Raw genomic sequence first — 18,887 nt, 5'->3', positions numbered from 1 at the left:
CTAAATAATCGCATATCGCATTTTTCTGAGATTCATTTCTATTTTTAATACTGTTTGCATATTTGTCGCATATTCCACCAGTGCATTTAACCCCGTACTGCTTAAATTTATTTACAATTATATATATATATATATATATATATATATATATATATATATATATATATATATATATATATATATATATATATATATATATATATATATACATAAATATTTGTGTTGTTGCTGTGACGCAGATGCTAAATTAAGTGTAGATTGTTAATTTGAATTTAACACTGACAATAGCTATGGTGCAAATTAGTGACATTAGGCAGAATTGGAATGATATAATTGTAATTAGCAAATTTTCCAATCTCAGGTATGTAGGTTATTTTATTGATGCCATTATTGATCGGTTATTCCAGTCAACAATCCAAACAAAACAAAAATGATCCAAAAATCAGTAGAATGTCATGAAATTCATAACAAATTGATCCATGAACTTTATCTCAAATCATCATGAACAGGACATCTGACACCTGTAGCCATGATGTGTCCCAATATTTATGTCCACATAGTTTATAAACATCAATATTTCCTTAAAGTTTAATGGAAGATGTGAAGACAGTAGATGGTTCGTTTTGGTAGAAAATTATTATTTACAGTCAGAGCAGGAAAAATATTTTAGAAGTGTAGAGAAAGAACATTTAAAATCAGTCATGGATTTAAAAAAAAAAAAAAAAATCGATGTTGAGAGAAATGAAGTCAAAACCATCTGTGATTCATTTTAGAATCAAATATAATTGAAACCAAACTAACCAATGTAATGATAAAGAAACATCTGAATTAAACCTGTCCACATACTTTTGTCCATATAGTGTATATTACATTAACAATCAGTCTTAAATCTGTGAACTGTACTGTAATATTGATGTTTTTTTTTTTTTTTTATTTCAAATCATCATGAACACGACATCTGACACCTGTAGCCATGATGTGTCCCAATATTTATGTCCACATAGTTTATAAACATCAATATTTTATTAAAGTTTAATGGGAGATGTGAAGACAGTAGATGGTTCGTTGTGGTACAAAATAATTATTTACAGTCAGAGCAGGAAAAATATTTTAGAAATGTAGAGATAGAACGTTTAAAATCAGTCACAGATAAAAATAAATAAATAAATAAATCAATGTTGAGAGAAATGAAGTCAAAACCATCTGAGGCATTTTGGAAGCAAATGTAACAATTTAAAGCAAACTAACCAATGTAAGGATATTTATCCCAATATGAAACTATATTATTGCTATATTTATCATTATTGTTTTGTTAGAAAAAAAAACAAAAAAAAAAAAACACCCGAATTCAAGGTGTCCACATACTTTTGTCCATATGGAGTGAATCATAAAGACAGTGGAAAATTAAGGTGAATTTGCAACAATAATGACAAAAATTAAAACGTATGTCAAAAACACACACACATATATACTATGCATCCATACTGTGTGTGTGTGTGTGTGTGTGTGTGTGTGTCCTCCCCACAGTGGTATCATCACTGACTGGCTTTGGCTCGTACGACCCACTTGACGAATCAGAACACACACACACACACACGTACACACACACTCGCGCGCACACACACACACACACACATCCACAGTGTGTTTTCTGACAGCCAAGTAGTCCAAGCTCCGGACAGTATTTCCAAAGCCCTAATTGTACGACTACACCATCAAAATGTAAACACTGGAGGAGAGGAAAAGGCGTTAATTATCACAAAACCCAACACTAGTGGAATGTCTGTGGGCCTGTTTTTTTTTTTTTTTTCTCCTGTAACTGAACTCACATGTTGTATCTAATGAATCACCTGTTAAATATGTCTGTAGCCATTTTACGATGAAATAACGTCAATATTAAACTGTGACACTTCCACACGGTGGGATAAATAAAATCTTATCTTATCTTATCTTATCTTAAAGCTGACAATAGTTAAAATATCCAAACATTTCAAATGCAGATGATTCACACCCAGACAGACTCAACTTCATTATAGGATTAAAATAATAAATAAAATAAACTGAATATATACAAAAGAGCTAAAATAGAAGTATAAATGTCAATAAATCATTATTATTTTTATGTGTGGAGTCACTATTTACAGTGAAAAATTGCGAAAACATGCAATGATTAACTTAGCCATGGATATAAATAAATAAATAAATAAATAAATAAATAAATAAATAAATAAATGAATAAATGTTGAGAGAAATTACGTCAAAACCATCTCTGATGCATTTTGGAAGCAAAGATCATTTAAACCAAAACTAACTAATCCAATGATATTTATTCCAATATAAAACTATATTATGACATTAGTCATTATTGTCCACATACTTTTGTCCATATAGTGTATATATTACGTTAACAATCAGCCTTAAGTCATTGAACTGTACTGTAATATTGATGTTTTTTATTTCTCAAATCATCATGAACAGGACATCTTACAGCTGTAGACGTGATGTGTCCCAGTATTTATGTCCATATAGTTTATAAACAATATTTCCTTAAAGTTTAATGGGAGATTTTTCTTCTTAAGGTGAGATGTGAAGAAAGCAGGTGGTTCGTTGTGGTAGAAAATTATTATTTACAATCAAAGCATGGAAAACATTTTAGAAATTTAGAGAAAGCACATTTAAAATCAGTCATGGATGAAAGTAAATAAATAAATAAATAAACAAATAAATGTTGAGAGAAATGAAGTCAAAACCATCTCTGATGCATTTTGGAAGCAAAGATAATTTAAACCAAACTAACCAATGGAATGATATTTATTCCAATATAAAACTATATTCTGACATTAGTCATTATTGTCCACATACTTTTGTCCATATAGTGTATATTACATTAACAGTTAACATGCAGTGATTAACTTAACCCTTTCATGCATGAATTATGAGAACCTTTGTCAATATTTTTTTCTTTTGTGTTTTTATTCTTCTTTAGGCATGAAAAAAACAATGTGATTTAATTTTTTTTTCATGAATCTATTTTTCGTAGGATTACAAAACTGTCCACTCAGCTGGACACCATGTGTTTAACCCTTTCATGCACAGTGGTCACTCCAGTGGACAGTTGTTCTCCAGCTGTTCTCATGTATATTCATAGGTTTGGTTGTTTTAGTTCCATGTCAGCCCACACAGTGGACACTTATGCACCATCCCAAACACCCCATACATACATGTTGTTCTAGATAAACCTGATCTAACATGTGTGAGTGTAAATCAATTGCTTGTTATTGTTATTAGACTGTAAATAACAACAGAAAGTTTTTTTTTTTTTTTTTTTTTTTGCATATTATCTCCGTGTAGTGAGTAATGACTAGTATTAGAGTGTTAAAATGTTTTTCACACATATCTTTATTAAAGTTTTAAGACACTACATATCTTTTCTGACATGAATTGGTAACATTATGTAGATCTCTCCTGAGCATAATCCCCCAGAATCACAAGCCCTCCACATAGTTTTTACACAATTTATCAGTAAATACATGTTTCTGTGCGTCAAAATTTAAACGTGCAGTGTCCAGCTGAGTGGACATTTTTGCAACTTCATGAAAAATAGGTTCATAAGAATTTTTTTTTTTTTTTTTCATTATTATTTTTTGTATGTATTTTTTGTTTTGGTTTTTTTTTTCAATTTTTAAAATAATTTTTATTGATTTATTTATTTATTTTTAAATTTATTTTTCAGAAGAAAATTTTCAATCGCATTGTTTTTTTCATGCCTGAAGAGGAAGAAAAACACTCAGGAAAAAAATTTGATTAAGGTTCTCATAATTTGTGCATGAAAGGGTTAAAAAAAATCAATAAATAAATAAAAATGATTTTTAAAATGTATCTGAAAAAACTTGCATTATGCTGTTTCCAATCATGACAATTTTTAGTGTAAAAAAGCTAAATTTGTCAATTTCCTGGGTCTCAGGAGGATATTATCTTTATGAACTGAGTAATAACTAGTATTTGAGTAGGATAACATGTGAGAAAACATCAGATTAGCTGCATTAGAATGTTTTTATTTCATAGTTTTCACACTGTATATCTGTAAATACATGTTTCTTTGCTTCAAAAGTTAAACACATGGTGTCCAGCTGAGTGGACATTTTTGGAACTCCATAAAAAAATTCAACTGCATTGTTTTTTTCATGCCTAAAGAGGAAAAAAAACAATCAGGAAAAAAAATCTTGACTAAGGTTCTCATAATTCATGCATGAAAGGGTTAATATTGGAAGCAAAGAAACATGTATTTAAAACTCATCATCAGAAAGTGATGAACTGTGTGAAAACTATGAAATAAAAACATTCTAATGCAGCTAATCTGATGTTTTCTCACATGTTATCCTACTCAAATACTAGTTATTACTCAGTTCATAAAGATAATATCCTCCTGAGACCCAGGAAATTGACAAATTTATCTTTTTTACACTAAAAATTGTCATGATTGGAAACAGCATAATGCAAGTTTTTTCAGATACATTTAAAAAAAATCATTTTTATTTATTTATTGATTTTTTTTAACCCTTTCATGCACAAATTATGAGAACCTTAATCAAATTTTTTTCCTGAGTGTTTTTCTTCCTCTTTAGGCATGAAAAAAAACAATGCGATTGAAAATTTTCTTCTGAAAAATAAATTTAAAAATAAATAAATAAATAAATAAATAAAAATTATTTTAAAAATTGAAAAAAAAAACCAAAACAAAAAATACATACAAAAACTAATAATGAAAAAAAAAAAAAAATTCTTATGAACCTATTTTTCATGAAGTTGCAAAAATGTCCACTCAGCTGGACACTGCACGTTTAATTTTTGACGCACAGAAACATGTATTTACTGATAAATTGTGTAAAAACTATGGGGAGGGCTTGTGATTCTGGGGGTTTATGCTCAGGAGAGATCTACATAATGTTACCAATTCATGTCAGAAAAGATATGTAGTGTCTTAAAACTTTAATAAAGATATGTGTAAAAAACATTTTAACACTCTAATACTAGTCATTACTCACTACACGGAGATAATATGCAAAAAAAAAAAAAAAAAACTTTCTGTTGTTATTTACAGTCTAATAACACTGAGAACAGCTGGAGAAGAGCTGTCCACTGGAGTGACCACTGTGCATGAAAGGGTTAACCCTTTCATGCACAAATTATGACAACCTTAATCAAATTTTTTTTCCTGAGTGTTTTTATTCCTCTTTAGGCATGAAAAAAACAATGTGATCAAAAATGTTCTTCTGAAAAATAGATAAAAAATAAATAAATGTATAAAAATTATTTTAAAAATTAAAAAAAAAAAAAAAACATACAAAAGATAATAATGAAAAAAAAAAAAAAAAATTCTTATGAACCTATTTTTCATGAAGTTGCAAAAATGTCCACTCAGCTGGACAACACACGTTTAATTTTTGATGCACAGACACATGTATTTACTGATACACTGTGTGAAAACTATGTGGAGGGCTTGTGATTCTGGGGGTTTATGCTCAGGAGAGATCTACATAATGTTACCAATTCATGTCAGAAAAGATATGTAGTGTCTTAAAACTTTAATAAAGATATGTGTGAAAAAAAAAACAATGAAAAGAACAACAAAACCCATGAATATACAAGAGAACAGCTGGAGAAGAGCTGTCCACTGGAGTGACCCGTGTGCATGAAAGGGTTAATGGAATGTCCTTTGCAGTGGAAAGCTTTGAAGTAAAACTGTCCAACTTTTGTCCCCTACAGAGGACAAAATGCACTACTGGGTCTCAGGAGGATATGCAAAAAAAAAAAAAAAAGTTTCAGAAAACTGTTAATTACAGTCTAATAACAATTAACAATTGCTTTACACTCAGACATGTTCGTGCAGATCAGGTTTATCAACACAACAGCAAAGTTCCAGTAACAGTATTTATGTCAGTGTATGTCAGGGATGATGCATAAGTGTCCACTGTGTCGGCTGATATGGAACTAAAATAAGAAAATCCTTGAATATACAATAGAACAGCTGGAAAAGAAGTGTCCACTGGAGTGACCACTGTGCATGAAAGGGTTAATATGTAACATTGAAGTTACAAAAAGATGAAATTTTAGGACAAAACCAGGAAAATAAATGATATAATACATAAAAAATCAGGTCTGAATGTGTATATTTTGGATATTATGGTAAATCTACTAGTGAATAATGATAATGAACTTTATTTTGAACAGAAGTAGAAATAAAATACAAAAGGCAAAGAGAAATGACTAATTCAAACTGAATATTGATTGAAGGCAAAAAATAAATGAATTAAAAATATCATTTAATGTATATATTAAAAAAAAAAGCAGTTGACGTTGTATGCATGTTTGATGTTATAACTGCCACCCGTAGACCTCACTTTCATATTTTTGTGTTGTAAAATTAAAATATTTATAATAAAAAATGTAAAAAAACAAAATTACAAATATCACACAAGGTACAACCGTTTCATTTCAAACTGTCACAATTAAAACACACACTCATATTATGTGACACATGAACACATGAGTGTGTGCAGAATATTACACTAAAAGTTTTTTTTTTTTTTTTTTTTTTTTAATTAACAGTGAAATAATTTACTTAATTACTATAGTGCCATCCATTTCTTTATCTTTTTAATAAGGTGTCACACATGGAATGTACACGCAACACATGTGCACTGACTCATCGTGTAAACACCGTCATTAGATTACAATTAACGTTATTAAAAGCCTGTACAAATATAGACGATTACAACATATTACATCTGCTTAATTCAGCACATGCGCTGGATAATGAGGCTCCTTACAGCATATATCAACACTATAATGACCAGATCATATTCCAACCAATGACAGTCTATTAGGGAACTGGAATGGGATCCGTCAATATGGAACCATCAGCGTCATCGTAGAAGTGTGGCTGATAGTACGCAGAACCGAGCGGATACTGACGCCGGTAGAAGTAGTTAAACCATGACTTACCTGACATCCGCTTCGCACCACAGCTGAAAGTGAAAAAGAGCAAAAGAGGCGACGAACGGCGAGACGACGGACCAAGTAGATGGAAACGTGCCACAACTACTGCTGACACACAAAGCACACAATGCACCGTCACAGTTTGGGATTGAGCGCCGCGTCCAGAAGGGCCGATAAGAAAGGAAAAAAAAAGACAAAAACTGGAATCGGAGATGGATTTGACTTCATTTCTCTCAACATTGATTTTTTTTTTTTTTTTTTTTTTTAATCCATGACTATGATTTTAAATGTTCTACCTCTGAATTTCTCAAATATTTTTCAAGTTATGACAGTAAATAATAATTTTCTACCACATCTAACCATCTACTTTCTTCACATCTCACTTAGGAAGTAAAATCTCCCATTAAACTTGAAGGAAATATTGATGTTTTTTTTTCTCAAATCATCATGAACAGGACATCTTATAGCTGTAGACGTGATGTGTCCCAATACTTTTGTCCATATAGTTTATAAACATCAATATTAGAACATTTAAAAATCATAGTTATGGAAAAAAAAATCTGTAAAATTGGAAGCAAAGATGATCATTTAAACCAAACTAACCAATACAGTGGTATTTGTCCCAAAATAAAACTCTATTATGACATTTGTTGTTGTTTTGTAGAAAAGAGACACCTGAATTCAACGTGTCCACATACTTTTGTCCACATACTGTACACACACATATATATATCGATTCTCTTTGTTTATCCAGGTCCAGGTTATAAGTTGGCTTTTTCTTTATCTTTCTAACTTCACCAAGTTTTGTTTTTGTTTAACCCTTTCATGCACTAATCATGAGAACCTTAGTTAAGATTTGTCTCTTGAGTGTTTTTATTCCTCATTAGGCATGAAAAAAACAGTGTGATCAAGTTTTTGTTTTTTTTCTCATGGAGTTACAAAAATGTCCATGCATTTAATTTTTGAAGTAAAGAAACTTGTTTAAAACCCAATATCAGAAATTGATATGAAAACAATGAAATAAAATCTGACATCTCACATTTTAATCTCACATTTTAACATATTCTAAAGCTAATTATTACTCTTTTCATGGAGATAATATGCAAAAAAAAAAAAACAAAAACAAAAAAAAAACTTTTTTCCCTAACAAATAACAGTTGATTTACACTTAAACATGGTACTGCAGATCAGGTTTATCAAGAACAGCAAAGTTACAGTAATGGTATGAATTACAGTGTATGGGATGATGCAGAAGTGTCCGCTGTGTCGGCTGATATGAAAGTAAAACAACAAAACCCATGAATATACAAGAGAACAGCTGGAGAATAGCTGTCCACTGTAGTGACCACTATGCATGAAAGGGTTAAATCCAACCTTAACCCTCTGGTATCCCGTCCACCAAAGCCCTTACTAAGCACCAAGTGTGCATTTTTGGCACACTTGTGGAATAATGTCCAAAAAAATTTTCATACAGTTTGTTTTTAATTCTTTTACACTTTTTTCTATTTCATCAACTTGAGCCGTAAATAAAAAATACCAAATACTCAATAATTGTCACATTTTTTAACCCTTTAAATGTTGTGTTTGTAACGTAAACAAACCATTTTTTTGGATGCAAGAAACGCAAAAAAAAAATTTTTTTCAATATACTACATAAAAAGTGGATCACATATTATTAGATTTTTTCATCCTGGCATATGTCAGTGATTAACTCCAACATTGGTTAATTTGCATTATTATTTTTGGCGCTAGGTCAAATGTTCAAAAATACTAGCATCTGTCACCAAGTGTGCGTAAAATGCACACCTATAAATCAAACTATTAAATATTATATATTGATTTATTTTTCTGCTCTAATTTGATTTTATTTTTGTAAATCCAGGTCAGCCCTAATCCTACAGATCAAATGTTAGAAATAGTGCGTTTTAGGCACACTTGGCACACAGATGCTAGTCTGGTAATTTTCTTTTGTTTAGAATGTGCACATTTTAGTTGGTGGTCAGAGTTTTAAAGATCATGCAAAAATGAACAACTTTTGAATTGTAACCTTATTTAAATTGTGAAAAATAATATGAAGTTTTTTAAAACGAAGTGCTAAGTGTGTCTAAAAGGCACACCCGGATACCAGAGGGTTAATAATGACTAAATGTGACGGTTATTTTTGACTTATATCTCTATCAGCTGTATTTTGTCTGTAAACTTTGTTAATCAACAGTTAATGAGACAGAAAAATGAAAAAATGCACCACGTTTATCATCACTGATTCACATTTTAGACTCAGTTTGTCTAAATATTATGTGTATAATGTGTGACAACAATATGTACATGGGTCATTGCATTTTATCCAATTATAACTGCATTTTTTAGACTTATTTGCAGAGAATTAAGCCTTAAATCTGTTCCAAAGAATGTGTTAAAGTTGTGGTGATAGATTTGTGTCATTTAGAAACAGGTGCAAACATCAGAATAATCCTATGAAGGAAAAAAAATAACCACTTCAGTTCCATTTTAGTCCCATACTAAAACCCCCTGGCCTTGACCTTTAACCCTGACCCCAGACTCCTCCCCCTACTTAAGGGTTAGGGTTCCATGAAAAGAACAGATGGAACGATGATTATTTCAGACTTTAACTCAGAATCAGTCACTGAAAAGGGAAGAAACTCAATCCAAAGACTTATTGAATGTTTTTTCTGATCCGTCCGTTGAATTACCCAGAAAACTAACATCACCAAGCAAAAAAAAGTACATACAATAAATCAGAATTATAATCCTGAATGTTCCATTTAAATCACTCTGTTATGATCCTTAAATTTGCCATTTGTTATTTTACATTTGAAGAATTTTTGCATCGTTAATTCCACAGAAATAACAGAAGCACATCTGTATTTTACATTTATTCTCATTTTAACATCTTGAATTATAGTTTCCTTCTCTTAATTTACTGCAGAGTTTTATTCTTACTTCCAATAAATGTTCTTAAATATCCAACATGTAGACATTTTAGGGTGTAATTTCATAGAAAAACTCCAAATATTAGTGAACTCATCATAAATGGCTTTATTTATTATAGTAATGACGCTTTTTTTCCCCCAGTTTAATCATAGACTCATTGTTTGTTTCATTCATTTCCTCAAACGTCAACAAAAAGTGACTTATATATGTATTTATTACTTAATAAAGGCCTTGTTTGGTGAAGAATAACATTTAGACATAATATTGGATGTTTTAAGGCTAAATTGTGAGTTTATGTCTGACATTAACCAAATAAATCAACATTTGAGTTTCACTTTTTTGGCCAAATGAGGTTCCGTAGAATCAGAAATTAAACAAACCTGAAAATACAAGTGTCTATAATTGGTAATTGTAACTGACGGCATCAAAAAACAACTGAATTGCAGCATCGTAGACACAACAAAACAAATTGTAGAGCAGGGGTGTCAAACATGAGGTTCATGGGCCAAAACTGGCCCTCCAAAAAGTCCAATCCAGTTCATGGGTTGAATTTGCAAAATTAGCAAAAATTACACTGAAGAAATTAACAATCATAGTTCTTTTTTATGCGCCACATAAATCTCAAATGGATGTCAGATCAAATAATATCATTAAAACACATAAATGATAGCAACTCAATTTTTATTTTAGTGCAAAAAAGTGAAATTGTATGAAAATGTTTACATGTTTACATACATACATTAAGACAAATAAGTTTGATTTTACCAATATTCTGCCTGTTAGTAAGTTTTTTGTGTATTTGTAGATCCACTATGATCTGTAAGTTGTAATTGAGCTAAACTGAGGCATAATATTGTTCAAATTGCACTAACTTTTCTTAATAAATTTCAGGTTGTTCTGGTTACTCACATTTTTTAAAGCATAGTTTGTAGGTATTTTCATTTTCATAATGAAGTTTTACTTTTTTCACTCTAAAACATAGAGAAAAGTTTAGAGGTGACATTGTTTATAGGCATAGCATTGTTAAAATAAAGTAATAAAATAAGTTTTGTTATGAAATGTCAGGTTGTTCCAGTTACTCGTACTTTTTTAATGAAAGGATAGTTTGTAAATATAAACATTTTCTTAATGTAATTTTACTTTATTGTATTAAAAAAGTAAAAGAAGAACAATGACCTTTGACCCTTTGAAACTTAAGATACATGTGAATTAGGGCTGCACGATTCTGGCAAAAATGTGAATCATGATTCTTTTGCTTCGAATTGAGATCACAATTTTTTTCACAAAATGTTTGTTGCAACGCTGCCAAGGAAAATGTTCTTTTACCTCTGACTCCTGTCTTTCATATCACTCTGCGAGTAGTCCGCGCATGTGTTGGTTTCCGTCCTTCTTGTCCAACGGGGGTACGGGCGGTGCGGTCCATTCCCCCGCAGAAATGAAAGTGAAACTTTATGTTCATTTACTTTTCCCTGCACTTATGGTCCCGGTTGCTAAGCGACGTTAGCTGATCTGTGAAAGTTTGCAGCGCAAAAAAACGTCCCAGCCCGCACAATGGAATATTTTGAATATAAAATTTTTGTAAAGGGCGAGACTTTTGATTCTTGGTTAAAGGCTGAGTTATCCTCACCTGCAAAGAAAAGAAAAGGAGAAGAAGAACAGCGCAGAAGTCAGAGAAGTGAAAATGAAAACACACTTGGATCTGGACGACAGAAAACAAGACCGACATGTAGGGATGGGAAACGAGAACCGGTTCTTTTTGAGAACCGGTTCCCAGTAGCTCGATTCTTTGGAATTGTTTGCCTTCCTGCTTAGCGATTCTGCTTATCGATTCTGCCTTCGTTGTGCATGCACGATGACGTCACACATACGCTGCATTGTTTTGGTCAGAACGTAGCCAACATGGCGTTGAGGCAGAAACTGACGACACCAGGTCCACTGGAACACTGTCAAAGCTTCCATGTCTTCAAAAGGGAGGAATCCCTCCAGTATCCTCAAACATTTGTCCACAGCATGTGATTCATTTACAGGAAAGTCACGTATTTGATACTCTACTTAGGGGCACTTGTGAATGTAGCGGCAGAGTTAACGTCATAACTCCTCAAATACAAGTTTCCGAAGGGAAGAAGGCAAAGGAAATGAGGTGCACAACAACGGGAAACAAGCCGAGCGGAGTCAAACCGGTTCCACGTAGGAGAAATGCGGCAATAGAGGAATTAGTAAAGAGTCTTTAGTTTCACTTTCATTGTACCTAACAGGAATCAAGTCACAAGTTTCATAAAGTGTGCTTACCAATCTTATTTTGGTATTAATTATTACATTTTGTGAGAAGATCCAATTTTTGAAAATCAAATTAGCAAAAAAACCGGACCTGATTGAGAAAAACAGATGTCATTTTTGGATTTAGTGGTGCAAAATGGTCCTAATTCAGTTGAAAAAACCTAGACAACTTGCAAAAAACATTTTTTTGTAACCCAGTGTAATCACAGGATAAAAGTTCTAAATAACAGTAATAGTAGTCATGGCAACGGTATACACATAGCATAAGTATGAGTATGATGCTGGAACGGCCTCCAGCTGTGATCTACTGTAAGGAAGGAAAATAAAAACCTAAAAACCAGAGGGAAGGTAAGTAAAAGTTGGAAATTTTCGACGGGGATGCTTGGACTTATCTGCGTCCGCCTTAAGCGAATCCGTTTGAAGATAGACGGAGTAAATAGAAATCAGCAATTGTCGTCTCGCTCTGCCTCCCTCGCCGTAATCTGATTGGGCACGTTCCCCCAAAATCGAGGGCAACGCCAAAACAAAAGATCACCAATCAGATAGAAGGGGCTCCCACTGAAGTTCTTGGCATGCTATGAATGCTTTGCCCTCTCATGTGCGCTAGTATCTAGCAGCGAGATTCCCCGTGTCGCTTTTATGTGTTAATCGTCACCGCTCAGTGAGACTATTGTGCTGTCTCCATCGCCGGGGGAGGAAACCGCAAAAAAGAAAAAAAAAGAGAGAAAACAGAGGAGTTTATATGTGAAATGAAAGCGAGTGGCGGCGACTGCCAGCACCATTTCACACGAGCGCAGAATCGCCTCATCCCCCCGTTGACGAAGGTCCAAGAGTGCAATGTGCTGATCTGCCACCAGCACACACATCTAATTGGACCAAAAGAAAACGGAGAGTTCATGTAGAAACTCAGCTCTGGAGAAACAATTATCACCTGAAGCTGCTCCGAGGTACCGTCGGTCGGAGGGTTTGAACAGATGAACAGAACAGGCCCAACATGCATGAGCAGGAGCAGAAGAAGAGTCTGTTCACCACATGTATGTGAGATGGATTACATGAAGAGCAGCTGTTAACCCTTTAGTCCACTCATAGAAACACTCTGAAACTCAACACTTCAGTCTTAGGGTGTTACTGGAGGACAGAACAAGACTGGATTAAAAAATCTAAATTTGTTATTGTCATGTAGAAAATCAAGGTCATTGACGTTACCATATTTGATCCTTACTTATAAGTGGCTAAAAAAAAAAAAAAAAAAAAAAAAAAGTAAATATACAATATATAAGCCCATATGTGGTAAATAAACACAAGAAAAACACATGTAAGGTGAAAGGAGAACGTCTTTTAGAACATTAGAACAACGTAAGTGCTGATCCAGACACGTGTCACAAGACTTTCCTAAAAAAAAAATCTAAATTTGTTATTGTCATGTAGAAAATCAAGGTTAATGAAGTTACTATTTTTGGTTCCTTACTCATAAGTAGTAAAAAAATAAAAAATCTGAGATTTTTTTTTTTTTTTAAAGTACAAGAAAAACACATTTAAGGTCATAGGAACCTGTATTTTAGAACATTAGACCAACATAAGTGCTGATCCAGACACCTGCCACAAGAATTTACCAAAAAAATCTAAATTTGTTATTGTCAAGTAGAAAATCAAGGTCAGTGAAGTTACCACATTTGGTTCTTTACCCGTCAGTGGCAAAAAATGAAAAAATCTGAGAAGCATTTTTTTTTTTAAAGTACAAGAAAAACACATTTAAGGTGGTAGGAACATGTATTTTAGAACATTAGACCAACATAAGTGCTGATCCAGACACCTGTCACAAGAATTTACTAAAAAAAATCTAAATTTGTTATTGTCATGTAGAAAATCAAGGTCAATGAAGTTACTATTTTTGGTTCCTTACTCATAAGTGGCAAAAAAACAAACAAAAAAAAAAACAACAAGTAAATATACAATATAGAAGCCCCTTATGTGGCAAATAAATACAAGAAAAACACATGTAAGGTGGTAGGAACATGTATTTTAGAGCACTAGACCATCACTTTTAGAACATTAGACCAACATTAGTGCTGATCCAGACACTTGTCAATATCAAAAGTCAAAAATTGTTATTGTCATATAGAAAATCAAGGTGAGTGAAGTTACCATATTTGGTTCTTTACCCGTAAGTGGCAAAAAAATGAAAAATTCTAGAAGTATTTTTTAAAAAGTACAAGAAAAACACATTTAAGGTGGTAGGAACCTGTATTTTAGAATATTAGACCAACATGAGTGCTGATCCAGACACCTGTCACAAGAATTTACTAAAAAAAATTTAAATTTGTTATTGTCATGTAGAAAATCAAGGTCAATGAATTTACTATTTTTGGTTCCTTACTCATATATGGCAAAAAAAAAAATAAAATACAAGTAAATATAAAATATACAAGCCCATATGTGGCAAATAAATACAAGAAAAACACATTTAAGGTGGTAGGAACCTGTATTTTAGAACATTAGAACATCACTTTTAGAACATTAGACCAACATTAGTGCTGATCCAGACACTTGTCAATATCAAAAGTCAAAAATTATTGTCATGTAGAAAATCAAGGTCAGTGAAGTTACCATATTTGTTTCTTTACCCGTAAGTGGCAAAAAAATGAAAAATTCTGAGAGGTTTTTTTTTTTTTTTTTTTAAAGTACAAGAAAAACACATTTAAGGTGGTAGGAACCTGTATTTTAGAACATTAGACCAACATTAGTGCTGATCCAGACACCTGTCAATATCAAAAGTCAAAAATTGTTATTGTCATGTAGAAAATCAAGGTCAGTGAAGTTACTATTTTTGGTTCCTTACTCATAAGTAACAAAAAAATAAAAAATCTGAGAAATGTTTTTTTTTAAAAAGTACAAGAAAAACACATTTAAGGTGGTAGGAACATGTATTTTAGAGCACTAGACCATCACTTTTAGAACATTAAACCAACATTAGTGCTGATCCAGACACTTGTCAATATCAAAAGTCAAAAATTGTTATTGTCATGTAGAAAATCAAGGTGAGTGAAGTTACCATATTTGGTTCTTTACCCGTAAGTGGCAAAAAAATGAAAAATTCTAGAAGTATTTTTTAAAAAGTACAAGAAAAACACATTTAAGGTGGTAGGAACCTGTATTTTAGAACATTAGACCAACATAAGTGCTGATCCAGACACCTGTCACAAGAATTTACCAAAAAAATCTAAATTTGTTATTGTCATGTAGAAAATCAAGGTCAATGAACTTACTATTTTTGGTTCCTTACTCATATGTGGCAAAAAAAATAAAAAATACAAGTAAATATAAAATATACAAGCCCATATGTGGCAAATAAATACAAGAAAAACACATTTAAGGTGGTAGGAACATGTATTTTAGAACATTAGAACATCACTTTTAGAACATTAGACCAACATTAGTGCTGATCCAGACACTTGTCAATATCAAAAGTCAAAAATTATTGTCATGTAGAAAATCAAGGTCAGTGAAGTTACTATTTTTGGTTCCTTACTCATAAGTAGCAAAAAAATAAAAAAATCTGAGAAATGTTTTTTTTTTTGAAGTACAAGAAAAACACATTTAAGGTGGTAGGAACCTGTATTTTAGAACATTAAACCAACATAAGTGCTGATCCAGACACCTGTCACAAGAATTTACTAAAAAAAAAATCTAAATTTGTTATTGTCATGTTGAAAATCAAGGTCAGTGAAGTTACCATATTTGGTTCTTTACCCGTAAGTGGCAAAAAAATGAAAAATTCTAGAAGTATTTTTTAAAAAGTACAAGAAAAACACATTTAAGGTGGTAGGAACCTGTATTTTAGAATATTAGACCAACATAAGTGCTGATCCAGACACCTGTCACAAGAATTTACTAAAAAAAATCTAAATTTGTTATTGTCATGTAGAAAATCAAGGTCAATGAACTTACTATTTTTGGTTCCTTACTCATATGTGCCAAAAAAAAAAATAAAATACAAGTAAATATAAAATATACAAGCCCATATGTGGCAAATAAATACAAGAAAAACACATTTAAGGTGGTAGGAACATGTATTTTAGAACATTAGAACATCACTTTTAGAACATTAGACCAACATTAGTGCTGATCCAGACACTTGTCAATATCAAAAGTCAAAAATTATTGTCATGTAGAAAATCAAGGTCAGTGAAGTTACTATTTTTGGTTCCTTACTCATAAGTAGCAAAAAAATAAAAAAAATCCGAGAAATGTTTTTTTTTTTTAAAGTACAAGAAAAACACATTTAAGGTGGTAGGAACCTGTATTTTAGAACATTAGACCAACATAAGTGCTGATCCAGACACCTGTCACAAGAATTTACTAAAAAAAAAATCTAAATTTGTTATTGTCATGTTGAAAATCAAGGTCAGTGAAGTTACCATATTTGGTTCTTTACCCGTAAGTGGCAAAAAAATGAAAAATTCTAGAAGTATTTTTTAAAAAGTACAAGAAAAACACATTTAAGGTGGTAGGAACCTGTATTTTAGAATATTAGACCAACATAAGTGCTGATCCAGACACCTGTCACAAGAATTTACTAAAAAAAATTTAAATTTGTTATTGTCATGTAGAAAATCAAGGTCAATGAACTTACTATTTTTGGTTCCTTACTCATATGTGGCAAAAAAAATAAAAAATACAAGTAAATATAAAATATACAAGCCCATATGTGGCAAATAAATACAAGAAAAACACATTTAAGGTGGTAGGAACATGTATTTTAGAACATTAGAACATCACTTTTAGAACATTAGACCAACATTAGTGCTGATCCAGACACTTGTCAATATCAAAAGTCAAAAATTATTGTCATGTAGAAAATCAAGGTCAGTGAAGTTACTATTTTTGGTTCCTTACTCATAAGTAGCAAAAAAATAAAAAAAATCCGAGAATTTTTTTTTTTTTAAGTACAAGAAAAACACATTTAAGGTGGTAGGAACCTGTATTTTAGAACATTAGACCAACATAAGTGCTGATCCAGACACCTGTCACAAGAATTTACTAAAAAAAAAATCTAAATTTGTTATTGTCATGTTGAAAATCAAGGTCAGTGAAGTTACCATATTTGGTTCTTTACCCGTAAGTGGCAAAAAAATGAAAAATTCTAGAAGTATTTTTTTAAAAGTACAAGAAAAACACATTTAAGGTGGTAGGAACCTGTATTTTAGAACATTAGACCAACATAAGTGCTGATCCAGACACCTGTCACAAGAATTTACTAAAAAAATCTAAATTTGTTATTGTCATGTAGAAAATCAAGGTCAGTGAAGTTACTATTTTTGGTTCCTTACTCATAAGTAGCAAAAAAATAAAAAATCTGAGATTTTTTTTTTTTTTTAAAGTACAAGAAAAACACATTTAAGGTGGTAGGAACCTGTATTTTAGAACATTAGACCAACATAAGTGCTGATCCAGACACCTGTCACAAGAATTTACTAAAAAAAATCTAAATTTGTTATTGTCATGTAGAAAATCAAGGTCAGTGAAGTTACTATTTTTGGTTCCTTACTCATAAGTGGCAAAAAAAGAGGTAAATATAACATATACAAGCCTGTATGTAGCAAATAAATACAAGAAAAACACATTTAAGGTGGTAGGAACATGTATTTTAGAACATTAGACCAACATAAGTGCTGATCCAGACACCTGTCACAAGAATTTACTAAAAAAATCTAAATTTGTTAGTGTCATGTAGAAAATCAAGGTCAATGAAGTTACTATTTTTGGTTCCTTACTCATAAGTAGCAAAAAAATAAAAAATCTGAGATTTTTTTTTTTTTAAAGTACAAGAAAAACACATTTAAGGTGGTAGGAACCTGTATTTTAGAACATTAGACCAACATGAGTGCTGATCCAGACCCTGTCCACATCCACATTCTCCCTTTGAACATCATTCCTTCCATTAGTACCAGTACTTCATGGTACCTAACAAAGCAGGTCCACTCACTGTTCATGCACAGGTGGTCCTTACAGACCATAATATCGACTGAAACAATATTAACGTTTATAAACTATACTGGGACACATCATGTCTACAGCTGTCACATGTCCTGTCGGTGCTGATTTGAGGTCAAAACATCAATATTTCCTTAAAATTTAATGGGAAATTTTTCTTCGTCAGTAGATGTGAAGAAAGTAGATGGTTTGTTGTGGTAGAAAATTATTATTTACAGTCAGCGCAGGAAAAAAGTTAGAGGTAGAACATTTAAAATTATAGTCATGGATAAAAAAAACAAATGAATGTTGAGAGAAATGAGGACTTTTACTAATATCATAAGCGATAATGCAAAAAAAAGGTTGTATTTGCTGCATATGTTGAAGTATTAGTATTTAGCTGTTAAATGACAAGGCTTTTTACATTTTTTTATTTTTGATATTTTAATATTTTAAGCAGTTCCTCATTGCAGTGTTCAGCAGAAACTCATTTTAAAGTAATATTTAGGGTTTTGTTTTTAGTTAAGGAAATATTTCACAAAGTTGAAGATATCCCTATTCCTTTTCTTATGCTTCTTCTATTATAACCAAACTCTAAAACCACATAATAGTTGGCTTTAGGGTTGAATAAGTGAGTGTTATGATGATGAAAACAGTAGGTTTATAGTTAAAATATCACATTTATC

The 18,887-nt window shown here is 31.7% G+C and overlaps 1 long non-coding RNA gene across 1 annotated transcript; it reads left to right on the top strand.

The window, feature by feature from the left end:
* Positions 1-959: 959 nt before the first annotated feature.
* On the top strand, positions 960-18,500 carry LOC115435101 (uncharacterized). The gene is made up of 2 exons (XR_003937649.1): positions 960-1,118; positions 18,458-18,500. It is a non-coding gene; the product is annotated as an uncharacterized LOC115435101 (long non-coding RNA).
* The last annotated feature ends 387 nt before the right edge of the window (positions 18,501-18,887 follow it).

The sequence above is a fragment of the Sphaeramia orbicularis genome, chromosome 2 (assembly GCF_902148855.1).
Source record: "Sphaeramia orbicularis chromosome 2, fSphaOr1.1, whole genome shotgun sequence".
Lineage (NCBI taxonomy): Eukaryota > Metazoa > Chordata > Actinopteri > Kurtiformes > Apogonidae > Sphaeramia > Sphaeramia orbicularis.
Note: the sequence above shows the minus strand (reverse complement) of the source record. Positions and strands in the feature narration are given on the sequence as shown.